This window comes from Polyergus mexicanus, unplaced genomic scaffold, assembly GCF_030449975.1.
Source record: "Polyergus mexicanus isolate NDT 795.1 unplaced genomic scaffold, iyPolMexi1.0 SCAF_26, whole genome shotgun sequence".
Classification (NCBI taxonomy): Eukaryota; Metazoa; Arthropoda; class Insecta; order Hymenoptera; family Formicidae; genus Polyergus; species Polyergus mexicanus.
The window spans coordinates 3,261,014-3,278,173 of NW_027223346.1; the positions used below are offsets into that span (position 1 = coordinate 3,261,014).

The 17,160-nt window shown below is 38.0% G+C and overlaps 1 protein-coding gene across 2 annotated transcripts in view; it reads right to left on the minus strand.

Annotated features, from left to right (window-relative positions):
- The window catches only part of LOC138943284 (uncharacterized), a 94,322-nt gene that overhangs the window by 61,538 nt on the left and 15,624 nt on the right, over positions 1-17,160 (minus strand). The window contains exon 1 of one of the 2 annotated variants that reach the window (XM_070313983.1): positions 6,500-7,316. The exons of the other annotated variant lie outside the window; for it this stretch is intronic. The gene's annotated coding sequence lies outside the window, so the exon portion shown is untranslated. Of the gene's footprint in view, positions 1-6,499; positions 7,317-17,160 lie in introns of those variants that run through there. 2 annotated transcript variants of the gene reach the window in all.

Here is a 17,160-nt window from a genome sequence, read left to right on the forward strand (position 1 = left end):
AAAGTAGCTGCGCAACAAAAAAATGAATTGCTCTCAATATTTACCTATAAAGGATCATTATATTCTTTTAATTTTTTATTCCAACACTTTCTAAATAGCCTTTAAATATATTACAATGTTTTATTTCTTATACATATTTCAAAATACGCTCCTTTCATTATATGTTACTTACATAATATATATTATAGCACAATCATATTTTTTTTTATCATGTATCTTTTTTTATTTGCATCACTATCTTTTTTCTGCAATATTATTGCACATGTCTTTCCTATATTAATTGCATATAATATTAGGTGTACAACTTTGCTTCCGCCGTTTTCCTATAGATGGCTTTAGCGGTAAGTAGTGGTCGAAATAAATAGATCATAGACGTCATGCGATAAACTTGGGCATCTGTCAACATAATCCCATAGAAACATTAGTCGATTTGTGTCTGCGTCATAAAGTTATTCTCGATTGAAAATGTCAGTTTACGAGCCAAATTCTCGTCATGTGCGGGAGGTTTTAATTTTCTCCTTCAATATGAAGAAATCTGCGGCCGAGGCTCATCGAATGCTCTCAAATACTTATGGCGAAGCCGCTATTAGTGAAAGAACGTGTCGCGAGTGGTTTCAACGCTTCAAGAACGGTGATTTTCACGTCGAAGACCGGCATAGCGGTGGAGGAGAGAAGGTTTTGAGAAGATGCAGAATTGGAGGTATTACTTAATGAAGACTCGAGTCAAAGTGAAAAAGAATTGGCACGATCATTGGGAGTGGACAATACTTTGAATCATAAATGTATAACCAGTTTTTTACAATAAAGCCTCGAATTTCGGAAAAAAAACGGCGGAAGCAAAGTTGTACACCTAATATCATTAATTATTTTCATTAAGCGTACAAATTGTACCAATACATACGTATTAAATTGTAGAAATTAATCGCGTAAATTTGAATGGTTTGCTTAAATACAATTATTTCATATATACAGCGTTAATACAGCTTCGTTCATGCTTCGTATTATACTGTCAATATAGGCTAACTATCGCCCGATGGTGCTATGCGTAAGATCGACGAACGTTAAACCGCCCCGTGTTACGTTGTACACTAACTAGTTACCTCCAGGTCGAAGTTAACTATCAAACTAGCATAAGACCAGGAACTTGTAGCAACGCCGGTAACGTTCCTTCCGCTCGTCACATTATTCGATTGTGCGTATATCGAGAGCGACGAGCCGTTTTCCATTAAGATGAATTCACGCGCGAGAACTTGCCAGGTTTAGCACATCTGGTTTTGTCATAAATTAAATCGGCGCGACATATCGCAACGTCCATAATATGCCAAATTTATCATCTTTTAAAATGGAAATTTTAATATACTACATTTACATTCTGAATGCGTATTTCTACGAATTGTTATACGAACTAAACCTCATAAATGAGACTGTGTCCAAAGTTTTGTAATATATACGTCGGTGAAAATGAATTTTGATGTAACAGCTTAACGTATTTCCGTAAAAAAAATATTATATAATGATTTATTAACATTTCGTGGAACATAGTATTAAAAAATATTCGGTTTTTTTTTTTTTTTTTTTTATGTTATGGGATATTTCGCGATCTTAAAATTGTAACAATTGTCTCAGTTGCAAGCCCGAAATAATTCGCGCGATAAATGTAACTTTTGTCAATATATAAAAATAACGATCATAAAAACATTATACATATACATTATACATACACTATGTAAATATAGTACTTAAAAAAAAAAATGGGAAATACTTTACATATCCTAAAAATTGGGCTATTTTCAAATCGCTGAAATTCGACGAAAAATCATCGTAGACAAAAAATTAAAAAAGCATTTTGAAGCTTGAAGTTTCAATTTTAACGCGCTAGCGATGGTTTAAAAAAATTTTTTTATCTTCCCTGTTTTGTGCTTTAAAAAAGAACATATCGTTTTGTTCTTTAAAATTATAAATTTTTGATACTTCGCAACTCGATAAAAAAAAATTTCTCTTGAAAAATTCAACTTGAATTTCATAAACTACAACGTGTTGCCTACGAAATGCTTTTTTAAACGTTTTCCTACGATTTTTTTTTTTTTAACCGAGTTATACGATTTTAAAACTAAACCTGTATTTTTAGAAATAATATCGATACTCGGCGAAAAATCATCACAGACGAAAAAATCGAAAAAGCATTTTGAAGCTTGAAGTTTCAACTGTAACGTGATATTTTTAAAAACGTGATAGTTCTAAAAAAATTTTTTTTATTTTCTTATTTCTAAAAAATATAGTTTTAGCTTCAGAATCGTGTAACTTGGAAAAAAAAAAAAAAAATTTAAAAAGTATTTCGTAGGCAAAATGTTGTAGTTTATGAAATTCAATTTGAACTTTTCGAGAGAGATGTTTTAATCAAGCTGCAATATGTCAAAAATACATAATTTTAAGGAACAAAACAACGTGTCCTTTTTTAAAACATAGGATAAGGAAGATAAAAAAAAATTTTAAATGACCGATAGAGCATTATAAAGTTGAAACTTGAAGCTTTAAAACGCTTTTTTAATGTTTTGTCTACCATGATTTTTCATCGAGTTTCAGCAGTTTGAAAATAGTCCAATTTTTAGGGCATGAAAAGTGTCCCCTATTTTTTTTTTTTTTTAGTAATGTATGTTAACAAATTAAAAGTTTTTTTTAAATTAATTGATGTCATAAATCGAGATTGTGTTATCGTATACGATTATCTTGTCAACCGGCACGATTTTATAATGGAAATGTATCGATGTACATTTAATACATTTTTAATTCACATATTTCAAAATATTTCGTTCATCTAGAAAGTCGAATACGCGCTTTCGATATGGAAGATCACAGCCCGAAGCATTTCGGAAGCAGACGATCGATCTCGCGTCACTGTTACCAGAATCGCTCGTTTCCTTATATATCCTGTTCCCGAAAGACACATCCCGCGAATGCCTCGTTCTTATGCACGGTGCGTGATACAAGATACATTCTTCCTGATCCGATATGTTGATCCCGGGAAAAACGAAGACGATCGAAACGAATTGTAGGATTGTATTATCGTAGTCGCGCGAATTTACGTAAAGTTATGCTAGGAAAATTATTTATATATATATATAATTTATAATTTGTAACCCTCAGAAGAAATTAATTGGCCTGCGAAGACACCATCATTCGATAAAATTAATTATTGTAAAGAGAAATTTTTTCCTATCCGTATATTTTTGACATGCTATAATTATAAAGTAGCAATGCGCTAGAAGTTTCAAGGAGAGGCGAAGTTTCAGCAGAAGATATTTATAAAGTCGCTTAAAAGATTTCAAAGTTAGCCTTTTTTAACGGCGATGATCGACGATGCGCGTGATCGTTCGGATGAAGCGGGATCGGAAACGCGAGCGGGCTCCGACCGAAAAGCGTATTAGACGCTCACTTTCCAGGAGTGCTTACTAACGACCACACATATTTGTCGAATTCGCAGTTTGATGAATGGAAACTGCGCTCTCTATCTAAATCAGAGTTAAATGCGCACGTTGAACGCTCCCCGAGCAACCGAGCCGCGCACGTTGCGTTTATTATCGCGATTGAGAGTAAAGTTCGCGAAGACGGTCCCGAGTGAATTACGTTTCAAACTAATATTCTGGACGTGCGTATAGAGATAACTTGATTATTTTTATGCCGATCCTTATCAGAGGTGTCTTGACTCTAATCTGGCTTCTAAAGGGAATAAAGATGAATTAACAATAATAAATTGATTGCGCCGTATTAATAATTAATTGAGGTATAATTTCACGTCTATCTCTTCCGTCCGATAATAAATGCGAATTAATATAATAGATGTAATAGACGACGCCAATAATATAGGATACGATACAATATTAATTTTACGATAATAAATTGCGAATGCAATATCACGCACGGACTGATTTAATTGGATTATGTATTTAGCAAAAGTAAGCACGCGTGATGGAAGTTAAGCACTGCGTTTCGCTCGAGGCAAAAACGGACTATTACGAGCACGTAACTTAGGTAGTAATCTCTCGTGTACGCGGCAAGTGAACAGTTCGCAAAGTGAACACTATTAATCTCTTTCAAATTACATTCATATCATACAATATATGTAGTAATATATCGAATATTTTGTCTTTTACCTACGATGAGTTTTAGAATAGATAGGTATTGCGGAGAAAGGAAGAGAACAGTTGATAAGAGTATGTGTATATTAATAAATCGAAAAAGATCAAACCTTTTTATGTCTGTGATATTTTTCTCTCTGATAAAATTAGATATAATATAATTTAAAACGGAATGGATATGGGCATAGGGGGTTCCAACGGAAAAGAGAATATACGCCTTAAAAAAACCTCCGCGAATAAACTCGTACGTCTCTTCTTCAGCTTAGCAGAAACTGACAGAGAATTGACAGGCCACGTTAAAAGAGATATATCCGAGAACAAATTCTATCCGAATTTACACCGATCAATGTTGGTTTTCTGCCAACGCCGCATACATATACCTGATCATGATTACAACAGAGATGCAAAATGATAAAGATGTATTACCTGTCTCACTATATTTTATAAAAATATCTCTTTATTCGTTCAATAAAAATTGCAGTGTTTTTAATTTAATCTCTCTATTTATGGATTATAAAATGCGTTTGAATGTTAAAAATATTATCATTGCGAGTGATACGATGCGAATCGGCGTTTAATATAAGTAAAATGAAAATATTAAAATTTATGTTTCATAACTTATAATCTTGTATGTTGCTTGAGAAACTCGAGTAATTAAGACTCTATTTGAATTTTTCAAGAACTTTTTTTTTTTGTACACGAACACACGGATTTTTTTTTTTTATGAAAACGCGCTTTAACACCTTTGGAACATTTACCATATTCTGTTACAAATCGTGGAAAGTCCGATTCCTACTAATAAAGTAACGGTGTCTCACTTTGTGTGTCGAGACTAATTAGATATTTCTTAAAAGAAAATAAGTAATATATACTTTTTAAAAATAAAAGACTAAAAAATGCGGTCGACATGTTTCACAGAAATTTTTAACAATACGAAAGCTCTTTTGACTCTGCACGTATTTATATTTACAAAGACTTGCTTATATTATTTTTCGATAATTACACATGTTCTAATACACACACAACACGCTCTCTTCTTTATACGCGTTGAGATGAGATATTGTGATCAGACTCTTCTTTAGATTCTGTTACACACCTTATCTCCTGTAACGTAGTTAATATGAAACACATTGCCGAGAGCTTTCGAAAGAGATTCGCTTTCATACAACTTACTAACACGATACCGATATCGAAGTGCCCCTTACGTAGGCGATGCCCGACAAATCTTCTCGGATTCCTTCAATCATTCGCGACGAGATGCGTAGGAGATCGTCTCTCGTAACCCGAGAGACTCGCTACTCCGTCTCCCGTCGAGTCGAGTTCTCGAGGAAAGCTCAGGGCGATTACGTGAAATTCTTTTGCCCGGGGTAGATCACCCGTTCGCCCTATCGGTCGCTCTATCTCATCGCACACCCTTCTTTCTCTGTCGTCGTCCAATCCACCCCCGTTTCTCCTCCATTCCAGCTATCCCCTTCGATACACGCAGCCCTGTTCGAGTGTTTACTCGAATGCGTGCTCGAGTTCTGTCAGTATCACACGCCGTCCGCCAAACAAATCGATCCCTCCTCACCCAGTTCGCGTGAACGCGATTTTCGGACTGTGCACGGCTTGACCGATTATTTTCCCGTGGATTCTCTCTTCGGAATAATCGCCAACTGAACACACGAAGAAGGAACGAAGATCGAAGATGTTGCATCGAACATTGTCGCAAGCGTGAATTTTACAGCGCGTAGACGAACGAGGAGAGCTTCGCATCGAATTACAACAGCAATTCCGATCATACGATAGCGAGTATACCTGGAGCAGCTCAGTTTCGTTATATTGGACTTTTGTAAAGAATCGAATTTTTCGAGTCATGTTTATATACATGTGTACGCGTAGTAGACAAAGACGACAGTCAGACTTAAGGATCTAAAGATTTGTCGAGTTCTACGCTTATTGAAATTCTCCCTCGTCTTTTTCGCGATGTTTACGACACGAATCGAAGGATAATTTTATATCCGTCACGGAATAGAGATGTCCGGAAACGATACAAATGGATCTTAATAGGGATTCGACCCTTCTATAGTGTAATTATATCAAAGCGTCCATCGGTGTTTCCGAGCTTCCGTACCTAGCTACAACACGCTCCTTTATCGCGCGGAAATCCTGAATATCCATAATCGATCCGAATTGATCGCACATGTACGATCCGCGGCTAACAATCCGCCGTTCTGTACTCGGCCCTGAGGGAGAACGCGAAAGGGCAAACAAAGGCGAACACGCTCGCGCGCGCGGCCAGCTGCGCGCACGGGGGATGAGAATAGGGGGTCGTGCGCCTTTGACCGCCGTTGACCGCGACGTGTCAGCGTCGTCTTACTTACATGTCCAAGGATCGGCCACGTTGAACGCCTCACTTAGGTGTACCAAGAAGACGGTTGGTCTCAACGACGAGCAGCACGTCGTCGAGTACGCGCGACGCGATGCCCGCGTGTCCTGGTTGTGATGAACGCGCGCGCGCGCACGCACGTAAGCAGGCAGGCCTACGCATTCACATCCACGCAGTTTCCAATAGTCGTAAGCAGTTCCTTCCTCGAATCACTGCGCGCACAATTTCCCGTCACCTTCGTCGCTTTTTGCGCCGGACACTGTCATCGTCGTCGTCGTCGTCGTTTCCCACGTCGATTGCACGGACATTGTCATTGGCGTCGTCTTCTCGCGTGGCATTGATCCAGCAACGCGGTTGCGTCACAACAACACGACTTCCCTCACCGGTGATAAACGCGTAGCATGACGCTCGTATAACGTCGCTCTCGCGCGAAGATCGAGCACGTCGCACGATTGGACGAGAGTGATATATCGCGGATTCCGCGTCGTAAACGAGCCCTTCCTTTTCGCCGCTATTACCCGGACAAACCGGGTACCTCTTTTTTCTCTCGATCGGCCGACTAACTATCGGAAAAGAACGAAGGGCGAGGGATAATCGACGGAGATCTGTTCGAGGCGCTGCGAAAGCTTCGGGGTGCGATATTCAGGGTAAAAAGGACTACGCTCGCGCACGACAACAGCGAATTATATTCGCCGTACAAGGTCGTGCGCGACGAGCGATACGGGCTTCGCAGACGTTAGCGAGCACTCTGCACGAGCTCTATCGGCCAGGGATACGCGAACGTACGAACGAACGAACGAACGAACGCAGTAGTAGAACGGACCGAACGGGGCGGCCAAAACGCGTCGGAGAAGGAGTAGGAGCGAATATAGAATGCGGCGGCGGCCGGCGGCGGCAGCGGCGGAGGAAAGAGAAGGAAGAGGAGGTAGAGGCGGAGAAGGTGGTGGCAATGGCGAACGAGGGGATGACGCGGGGTAAAGAGTGGCGTAGGCGCTCGGGGGACGATGGGGTTGATAGCGAAACGGGGGTGGCTCGCCAAGCCCGGTGGTCTCGCGCGCGCTCGCTCGCTCTGCTTGTTCGGCTGCTAGTCGGCGTCGGCGGCCGTCGCCGCGCCAAGCTGGCTCGTTTTCGCTCACCCCTGCTTGCGCAGCATCCGCGCCGCCACCACTACCATCGTCACCACCACCACCACCATCGTATCCACTTCTCTATCTCTACCTCCACTGCCGCCGCCGCCGCCGCTGCCGCCGTTGTCGCGACCCGGCCAAACCCAGACCCGGAGCGGCGTAGGTACCGCGGGCTCGCGACTCCCGAGCTCCAGGCCGCCCTAGGCTGCTCGTGCCCCACCACTCGCGCCAACATCCCCTTCCGGATCCCAGTGCCGTACACGGATGTAATGGCACCTCGATCGCCCGCGACTCTCGGGCGAAGGCGCGAATCGACGAATTGATCCGGTAATGAGCGCGCGGGTGGGACGATGCTCGCGTCGCGGGTGTCGTCGAGCGTGACGACGAAGAAGAATCGTAAATATGTGGAAATGCCGCGGGCTTAATTGCGATTAGATTCTAAGCTGGCCAGCTTATGGAAATATGGCGATATTCCTCGCGGGCCCCTTTTTTGGACGTGGAGCTCTGGACGAGAGCTCTGGTGGCCGAGGATATTGACGAATCAAAGGGCGCCGGCTGAAGATCGAGAGGCGCGCTTACTCTCGAGTCTTAGGGCCTCCGCATATACCTTTCCGAATGCCTCTTAATCTCGAATACGATGATAAATGATGCGATCCCTAAAGAGAATCGGGTGTAGGTTAAGCTTGAAAGAAGCGTGTCGCTTAGAAATCGAACGTATCGACAAATTAAGGGTTCATCCTTGTAATCCTCCTTTTTTCGCGCTCATTATTTTCTTTATAAGCGAAGAAGGTACAGCGCAATATTGCAATGCCTTTAAAAGAGAAAAATGCGAGTGGCGGCTGATTTCGAGAAAAGCGTGCCGCGCTTTCGGAGAGGGTCTCGGTATTAAGCCGGTATCGAGGGATAGGTAACTGGATAAGAGCGGATAAAATCGGATAGAAATCCCATCGGAATATATTTGGAAAATCCATCCGGATTTTTCCCGATACCATAAGTTCCTATATGGAATTTTTCGGCGACCGGGAACGGGGGAGGGAGGAGGGGGGGGGGAGGGTGGATAAAACCCAGGCCGAGAGCCCAGGCGAGACGACGCCGATAAACTCCGCGGGGATCCGCGGCGGCGGAGGAGGCTCGCCAAGATATTTTTATGAAAAATTCAGCTCGCACGTTTGCGGCGAGGAATTTTTTAACGAGCGACGCGGCAAAAAGTTTGCCTCGAATTGGAAATTCCGACTGCATTAGCGAACTTTCGTGTTCGGGATGCGCGCCCAGTATACGGTCCGGTTATTTATATGTATACGCTAAGAGAGCATAGCGCGCGCGCGCGAACAGTCAAGAACGCTTTTAGAGAAAGGAAAGATAGAGTAAGGGTGAAGGGAAAGGGGTAAAGAACGTCGTAGACATTACTCGACCCAGTTTCTTGTCCCTGGTAGTCGGCACCGCGCTTGTCTCGCTCATCTAAGTAAATGGCCCACTCTTAAAACGGCCTGGCAATCAAATACGTATAAATGGACCAATATCCCGTGTCTCTAGATGCAGATTTTATGAAGGACGGACGATCACGCCCGCGTGCAAAGCGACGTTCGCTCATGCGTTTGAGAAAAAGAATCGCGCACGCGTTACGATTCCTTCAGCGTTCGATTGTTACGTGTATACGAGGGCTTCTCGCACACGTACGGGATTTTTCTTTCCGCGACGCGGCTATCAACATGTCACAATTTATTCAAGAGAGAAGCCAATAATAATTATTTACGCGAAACGACGATAAGAGATGAAAGCCGTTTAATTATCCGGGGAGAAATTTTATCGATTCGAACCGGCTATTTGCCACTTGAATTAATCCGATAACGAATCGCAAAGGTGGAATTATTCCCGGATATTGAATAATTAAAGCGCATGGAAACGTTTCTTATATCCGAATTGTGTATACGAGAAACTCGCGGATTTAACAAAGAACGAGTATTAAGGAGAAACAAGTCTTCTAAAAAAAGAGAAAGAGAGAGAGCCTTTTGATATCATTTCATTTTGCAACGCTTTGATACCGCTAAATTCTCTTTGCGAAAGAGTTATGTTCTTTGACGACGAACGTAAGAATAATCTGTCTAGAGAGAGGAAGAAAATCGAGTAATTTCATTGACGATGATGATAGATTAGATGCTATAAGGAGTGTTTTCCCAAAAGCAATCGCTTTGGTGTAACTGAACGCGCTAAATATTCCGTTTGAATAAATAATCGCACCTCGCGGATCGATTTGCGCCGACAACGCGGCGCCTGCCGAAAGACGGAGCGATTCTCTATAAATCGAAAAAAAAAAAAATAGAGTTATTTCGACTATAGTCAGTAATTCGAATTCGCGCGAAAATGTCGCGATGTTTTGGCTGTACAAAAAATTGTCAAAATAAAAAAAGAAATATATTTTTTATACTGTTTGAAAGATCAGATAAATAAATCCGGATTATAAAAAGAATTAAAGTATTGCAAAATAATATAGTTTTTAACGTTTTTGTAAAAGAAAACAGTTTATGATAAAAATTTTTGATCGTGAATACCCTCTGAAATCAACTGCAAGAAACAAAAAATAATGAGTAATTAGCAGAAAGAAAGATAGATAGAGAGAGAGAATATTTTTTCTACAATTTTTAATAACTAACTTTTAAACGAGTAAGTGGAGATCTAAATCAACTTTTGTACAAATATTTATTAGTACTTTCTTAATATATATATATATGAAAATTTTTATTTTTGTTAGCAATGTTTTTTCCTTGTCAAATTCGTCAATAAATGCTACAATACGCGATTTTCCATAAGAATCGATACTAACTTTAAACTTAAATAATTTCCAAACTATTAAGAGAATTGTGCTCAAGTTCTGCACAGATACTGAGAAGAAATAATAGAACAGTCTACGAAAGAGCTCTCATGCTTTTGTCAATGTTTTGACGTATGACACATACATCCTTAGATGCTTACTTTGAGAATATCGAAGAATCCAAAGATACGATGGAAAATAATTTGACTAGTGACTTTCGTAAAACTTTCTTCACACATTTGCAGCACAATATCCATTTTTTTCAAGAATCATGACGAATTAGTATGAAAGTGTAAATATTTACACAGATTATTTTACGAAAATACCGTATTTACATTACATATTGTATCGTATTGAAGTGCAGGGTTGGAAAGTGACGCGTTACTTGTAACTTGTCGTTACCGTTACAGTTACTTTTTTTTCGGTAACGATCGTTACTCTTTCCTGTTTGTAACGGTAACGGTAACGAATCGTTACATTTTTACAGTAACGGTAACGAATTAGCCGTTACTTTTATCGTTATCTCTTGGTTCTTTATTATCTTATACAATATATCTATTCAATAGATGTATTTTTTGAAAAATATTTTGTAGCCTTCTATCATAGGTTGCATTCCGATAGTCACTGTCAGTATTGAAAATCTATAGTAATGTAAATTATAGATTTGACAATACTGACAGTGAATATTGAAATACACTCTTAATAATATTATCAATATTTAAAAGCAACGTTTGATAAAAATTTTCGACAAAATTGGAATTTGTAAATTACAATTTAAATTTCTATAATGATAAGTGTATTAAAAAGTAAAGATATTAACATAAAAAAATTGGAATCATTAAATAAGTTCAATATAAAAAACGCTCGCGCTATATAGAGACTAATTTAGAGTTTTTAATTGTAACTTACAATTAGATTATTACATTTAATATTGATTATTAAATAATTTTATAATCTAATAGCCTATTTTAGCATTACAGAAAACAAAAACATAACGAAAAAGTAACGAATGGTTAATTTCTAAGTAACGGTAACGGTAACGCGTTACTTTTTAAAATCAATAACGAGTAACGATAACGAGTTACTTTTTACAAAAAATAACAGTAACGGTAACGCGTTACTTTTATAGAGTAACGTTCCCATCTCTGTTAAAGTGGATATAACGCCTAAGAGAATTATGTGTCCCAAGGCAATAATAAACATCTATATCTATCTCTATTTGTGTATCTATCTATCTATACTAATTAAGTTAAGTTTGTATTAAATAAAATTACTAACAACTGTTCCTTTATACCATATGTTACAATATGAGCGCGAAAACTGGATTCATGGAAACATTCATCCGGAAACGTTTAGTTTTTAATTATCAATTGTCAATGTACGCGCCCGTTTAGAAATGCCTATTATTAAATGTCCCATTAAATTCATTACGTGTCCATACGTACGCATGTACGTATATACACGCGCTTTTCCTACGCGATACACGAACGTGCCATCATTTCGCTCGACCGCAACAATGAACGCGAAATCGTTCTCCGATGCGGGCCGTCATCGTTGGGGAAAAGAGGAGAGCATAATGATACTAAATTTCCCGTGACAAACGACGCGACCACTCCGGCGGAATACCGGCGGAATACCATTTTTAAAGCTCACGCTCCGCTAAAAACGCTCGCGGGACACGCTTGAAGGCGCATCATATAAGCGCGTATACACGTGTATACACGGGTACACATACGCGCGAGAAAAGCGGCGAGCGTGTCACGAGCCAAAATCTCTCGCGTATTAAATTCGAGTCTCGTGGGCTTGACAGTCGCCAGTCATTTAGAGAGTGCTCCGAGGCTCTCGAGTGCCGTCTTACGGCACTAACGTCGACAACGCCGATCTCGTCCACCACCCCCTGATCCTCCACCGAAAAGGACATTGGATCCTTTACTCTTTCTTTGGCCTAGCTCTCTCTCTCTCTCTCTCTTTCTTTTCCTCCCCGTTCTAGCAGCGGGTCAAGCTCCCCGCGATCAGCATCGAGCTGCACCACATTGTGTAATACCAACATACCTTGTATACACACGCGATGAGTCCACTTGAACGAATACCTTACGACGCAACGGAGGAGGCAGGTGCTCGTCTTTTCTCTCGAGGACGAGAGAAAAGCGCGAGGACACACAGTCAGACCGTTTATAGCACCCTGGACTATACAAGGAGATGAACATGCACGCCCGCGTGTATATAGGATGTCATATGATACGCGCGAAAAGTATCTTTGAAGCAGGTTCGAGAGAAATAAAAAAACATGTTCGTATCCTGCGTTCGATATAATATAGCTATTATGAGAGTGAATGTCATTCAGAGTATATATAAATGAATCTATCTCTTTTTGTTTCGAGAAATAGGCCTCATCCTATAAATATTTCATATTATACGACCACCCTGTATGGCTGAGAGGGGCGATCGGGGACAAAGGAATACAGAGATGGAAAAGCGAAGAAACGCTTCTTTTCCGTTTGATCAGATCCTTCAAGTTTGATTTTCAGGATGAACATTCGGCTCCGAAACTATCGACGATTGTGTGAACTGACTTTAATCCCAGAAAGCCCGAGAAAAATTGTAAGCGCTTTAATTTTACATAAAATATAGTGCAGACTATTTTTCTCAGTTTCAATTAGATTGTCAGTTTACAAAAAATCTTTAAAATTCTTTATATACAATATAATAAAATTATTTAATTTCATATGATAAAATTATTATATAATAAAATTATAATAAATAATATATAAATTATATAATAAATATTTTATATAATGAAATTATTTAATTTTATTATATTAAAATTATATCTTATAAAATAAGATGCAAAGTAGAAAAAATTTTAGATGCGAGGGAAAAGAAATACTTAAATTAATCATAATCAATATAAACAAGCTGAAAATTGTGTAAATTAGAAACTTGCACATTGCTTCCTCATCATTTTCTTTCGCTCACAAAGACTTAAGCTCTTTAAAGCAAGCGGATTTTTAAATTTTGATTTCCTTATAGAGGAAGATATTTCAAAATTTGCAAAATTTAAAGCGCGTACAGACATTTCTCAAAAAATTCAAAATTTGATAAAAGATGAACTCTTTCATCGATCTTCATCAAATTTAATATAATACTAAACATCCCTTAATAATATTCTATTTATATAAAAAAATTTAACCCGATATTTCAAAATTTGCGAAAGTTGACATTTTTCAAAAAATTCAAAATTTTATAAAAGATGAACCTTTTCACCGATCCTCATTAAATTCAATACCAACTTTAATAATATTATATCCATGTAAAAAAATTTAACTGGATATCTCAAAAATTGCGCAAGTTAGAGGTTGCACATTATATCGCGTACATACATATACATATATACATACACGCATACATTATTTAGGAATATGATTTTTCGACGTTTTGAAACATTCTAAACACATCGGGATAGAAGATTCGAAAAAAAATTTCGTCACGAAAACAAAGCTTGGTCTACGAGGGAGGAAAAAATGAAAAAAATTAAAGTGAATAAATTATATCATTGAAATGTCACACAAGCCTTTAAATGTCACTTGCAATTACGTGCCATTGTAATCAGTAACTAATAGTAGCATTATTAATAGAAACGGGAGGATAAAGTCGAAATTGTACAGTTCTGGAAATAAGTATGCGAACATAGTTGAAAAGTAAATGGAATCTCATACGTCATATCAGTATCTTGCACATCACTTGAAAGCAAATTCCAAAGTGCGCAGAACTGCAGCACAAAAGCTTTCTTGATACGCTACAGCGAAATGCAAGCGATTACGTATAGGTTTCGTGGATTGGATCTTGAGTCCTTGTTAGCGGTTCTAAATTGAAATTCCTCGGACAGATAAGGAGAACCTCCCGCCGAGATACTGAGTGTTCCACATCGGTGGTATCCCGAGAACAACGCATCGAGTCGCAAGAAGTACGAAACAAATACAAGAAGCAAATATACTCTAGGGTTTTTATTAAGAATGCCATTAACAACGCGCGCCGTTGATTAGAACAAGAAGTTTCTCGAATTTAAGGAGGTAGGATTAACTGTGAAGTTATCGACCATTTAAGGACTATTTCTACGCGTGCGTGTGTATATGTGGCAAATAATTGTAATAAGAATTGTCTTAAAAATAATTCAACAGTAGAAAAATTTTGAAAATATTGAAAAAATATCGCACATATTAAAATACATTTATAATATTAAAAATTTTTTTCAAATCACGAGTTTTTTCTTTTCGGAGATCTAAAGAGATATAAATTTTATAAGTCTTGTAAAATGTTTTTCTTTGCACAATCGTCTTTTTTTTTTGAAGGGTTTAGGATATCTTTATGTTTTCTTTTCGTTTTTTCAATTTATAGAAATTGAGTAGTCGTATTTGTAAAATGGCGTGTCGTATTGATAAAACGGGTACTTAATTTGTTATGAGTCAAGAAAGTTCGCCGTCCCATTACCAACGATCCGTAGTACTCCGATTAATTATCCATTCGTGAGCATCGCAATTAAGTATCAAGCATTACATTTCAATATGCATCATCCTAAAGCAGACTCTTATGCCTATTTCTCTCTTCAGTTATAAGATATACGTACACATTTGACTCTATTTCAAACGATACGAAAATGCAAAAGATATGAGAAAGTCGTCTAATGAATATTTGAAAGATTATGCCCTTTTTAGACATACGTATATACCGTAATATTTCTTGCCTTTTCGTATTAATCTTGAAAGAAATTCCGTGCACAAAAATACGCAAATATTACTGATATGTATGAAACGAGAGAATAATAATATTATAACTCTCTTGAGAAAAAATCTTGAAAGAAATAAAATTAATTTTTCATCTTAATTTTAAATCATATCGCTCTCGTTCAAGTAAATATGATACATCCGGAAGAAAATTTTATCCAACAATGAGTATCTTTAACAATAAGATAGATTTTGCGCCGATATCTAAAATATTGAATATAAAAAGTATTTTCTACGTGATGCCGATTATGTCAATTTGCTAATCGAAAGAAATAACAAATTGCAAAAAAAAAAAAAAAAAAATCACTGCCAAAACTTTGACATTTAACAGGATGGGAAGAGCCGGTCCACGATGCTATGCGTTTGATATTTGCGAAAATCATTTGTCGCCCTTGAGTGTCCCTGCATGACACGTTCGATGGGCAAGTTTGCCCGAACGTATCATACCACGATAAGAAAAGTACTTGGCCCTTTTGATGTTTGCGTGCAAAGATAGCAAGGATCAGGGATAGAAAAAGAAAAGAAAGAAAAAGTATCTGACGGAGAGAGAAAGAGAGAAAGAGAGAGAGAGAGAGAGAGAGAGATGAGATAGTTGAGGACAGTAAGAAATGAGGGCAGGTTTTTTTCTCCATTCACGATCGATCCATCGAGTCTGATTTCTGCGAGGAGCATCTATCTTCTGTGCGGTCGCTCGATGAGTCCATTTCTCGGCATTCCAAACGTCGCGACATCGTTTGTCTGTCGTGTTAGTGCCTTTACGAGAGCACAAGGGTGTAATGTTTGTGAGAAAAACGATTTTATCGAACGAAGAGAACTTATTGTTAGTGTAGTATTTGATTCCCAGCGACTCTTAATTATAGTGCACTATCAGTTCGTTTGACTCTTAACGATTCTCTTAAAGAGTCTACTTTGAAACAATTTTATAATTTATTATCTATATGTATTTTTGCAAGTTAAAAATTTTTAAAAAATTAAAATCTATTGATGTTTCAATAATATAAATACTCATTTCTGGTTTAAACAGAAAAATGTTCTTATAATCACAAATAATATAGTTTCTTAAGAATAAAATGTAATAATCAAACATCCTAATAATTTGAAAACGTCTTTGCATTAATTAATTTGGGTTGTAGTATGGTTACTATTGTGCGAAAGATGCCAGAAATAAAGTATTTAAAAAATCAGTGCTGATAGTTCGCGTTAAGGAAGATTAGTCGACCGCAAAGCACCAATAAGCAGATCAGCGATGCGAGGAATCCGGAAGGAAATGCGAGGTAGGAGAAAGATGTAAAGACGAAGCGCGGCGAGCTCTTTCGCCATTCGATCGATCTTTCGAGTCTGATTTTCGCGAGAAACATCCGTCTCCGCTACGAACTCTCGAACTCGCCGGACAAGTACATGATGGGCGCAGGTGGAAGATAAATGGGGAGTTACACTAGGACACAGCGTAAAAATGGATTCCCCGCTCTCGCTGTACGGCTGTTACAGATGTATCTCAAGCATCTGTTACAATTTTGTGGTAGTATCGTTAGTACGTTATCAGTATCATCGTATTTTGTACCGAATTATTAAAACAAAAATTATTCGACATTATTGCATATGAAAATATCTGTGTAGTAATTTAGAGAATAGCGCGTATATTTATGATTTAAAAACAAACGCGTCAATAACGAATAAATTGTATGTCTCGATTATATATATTGGCGTGTTCTTAATGTATTATTATTTTTAAAGATACGTATTTCTTTTAAATGTTTATAATTACGTTATGATCGCTATATAATTGCAAAATTATATATGCTTGGAGTTATCGGAATATTCTTTTAAATTATTCAATATAAACGCAACATGTTACGCATTCGTGAGTAACATTAAATACTTAATGGTTTCGACTGTAATTGAATATGCACTCGCTGCTAATAATTTACGTAATTATGAA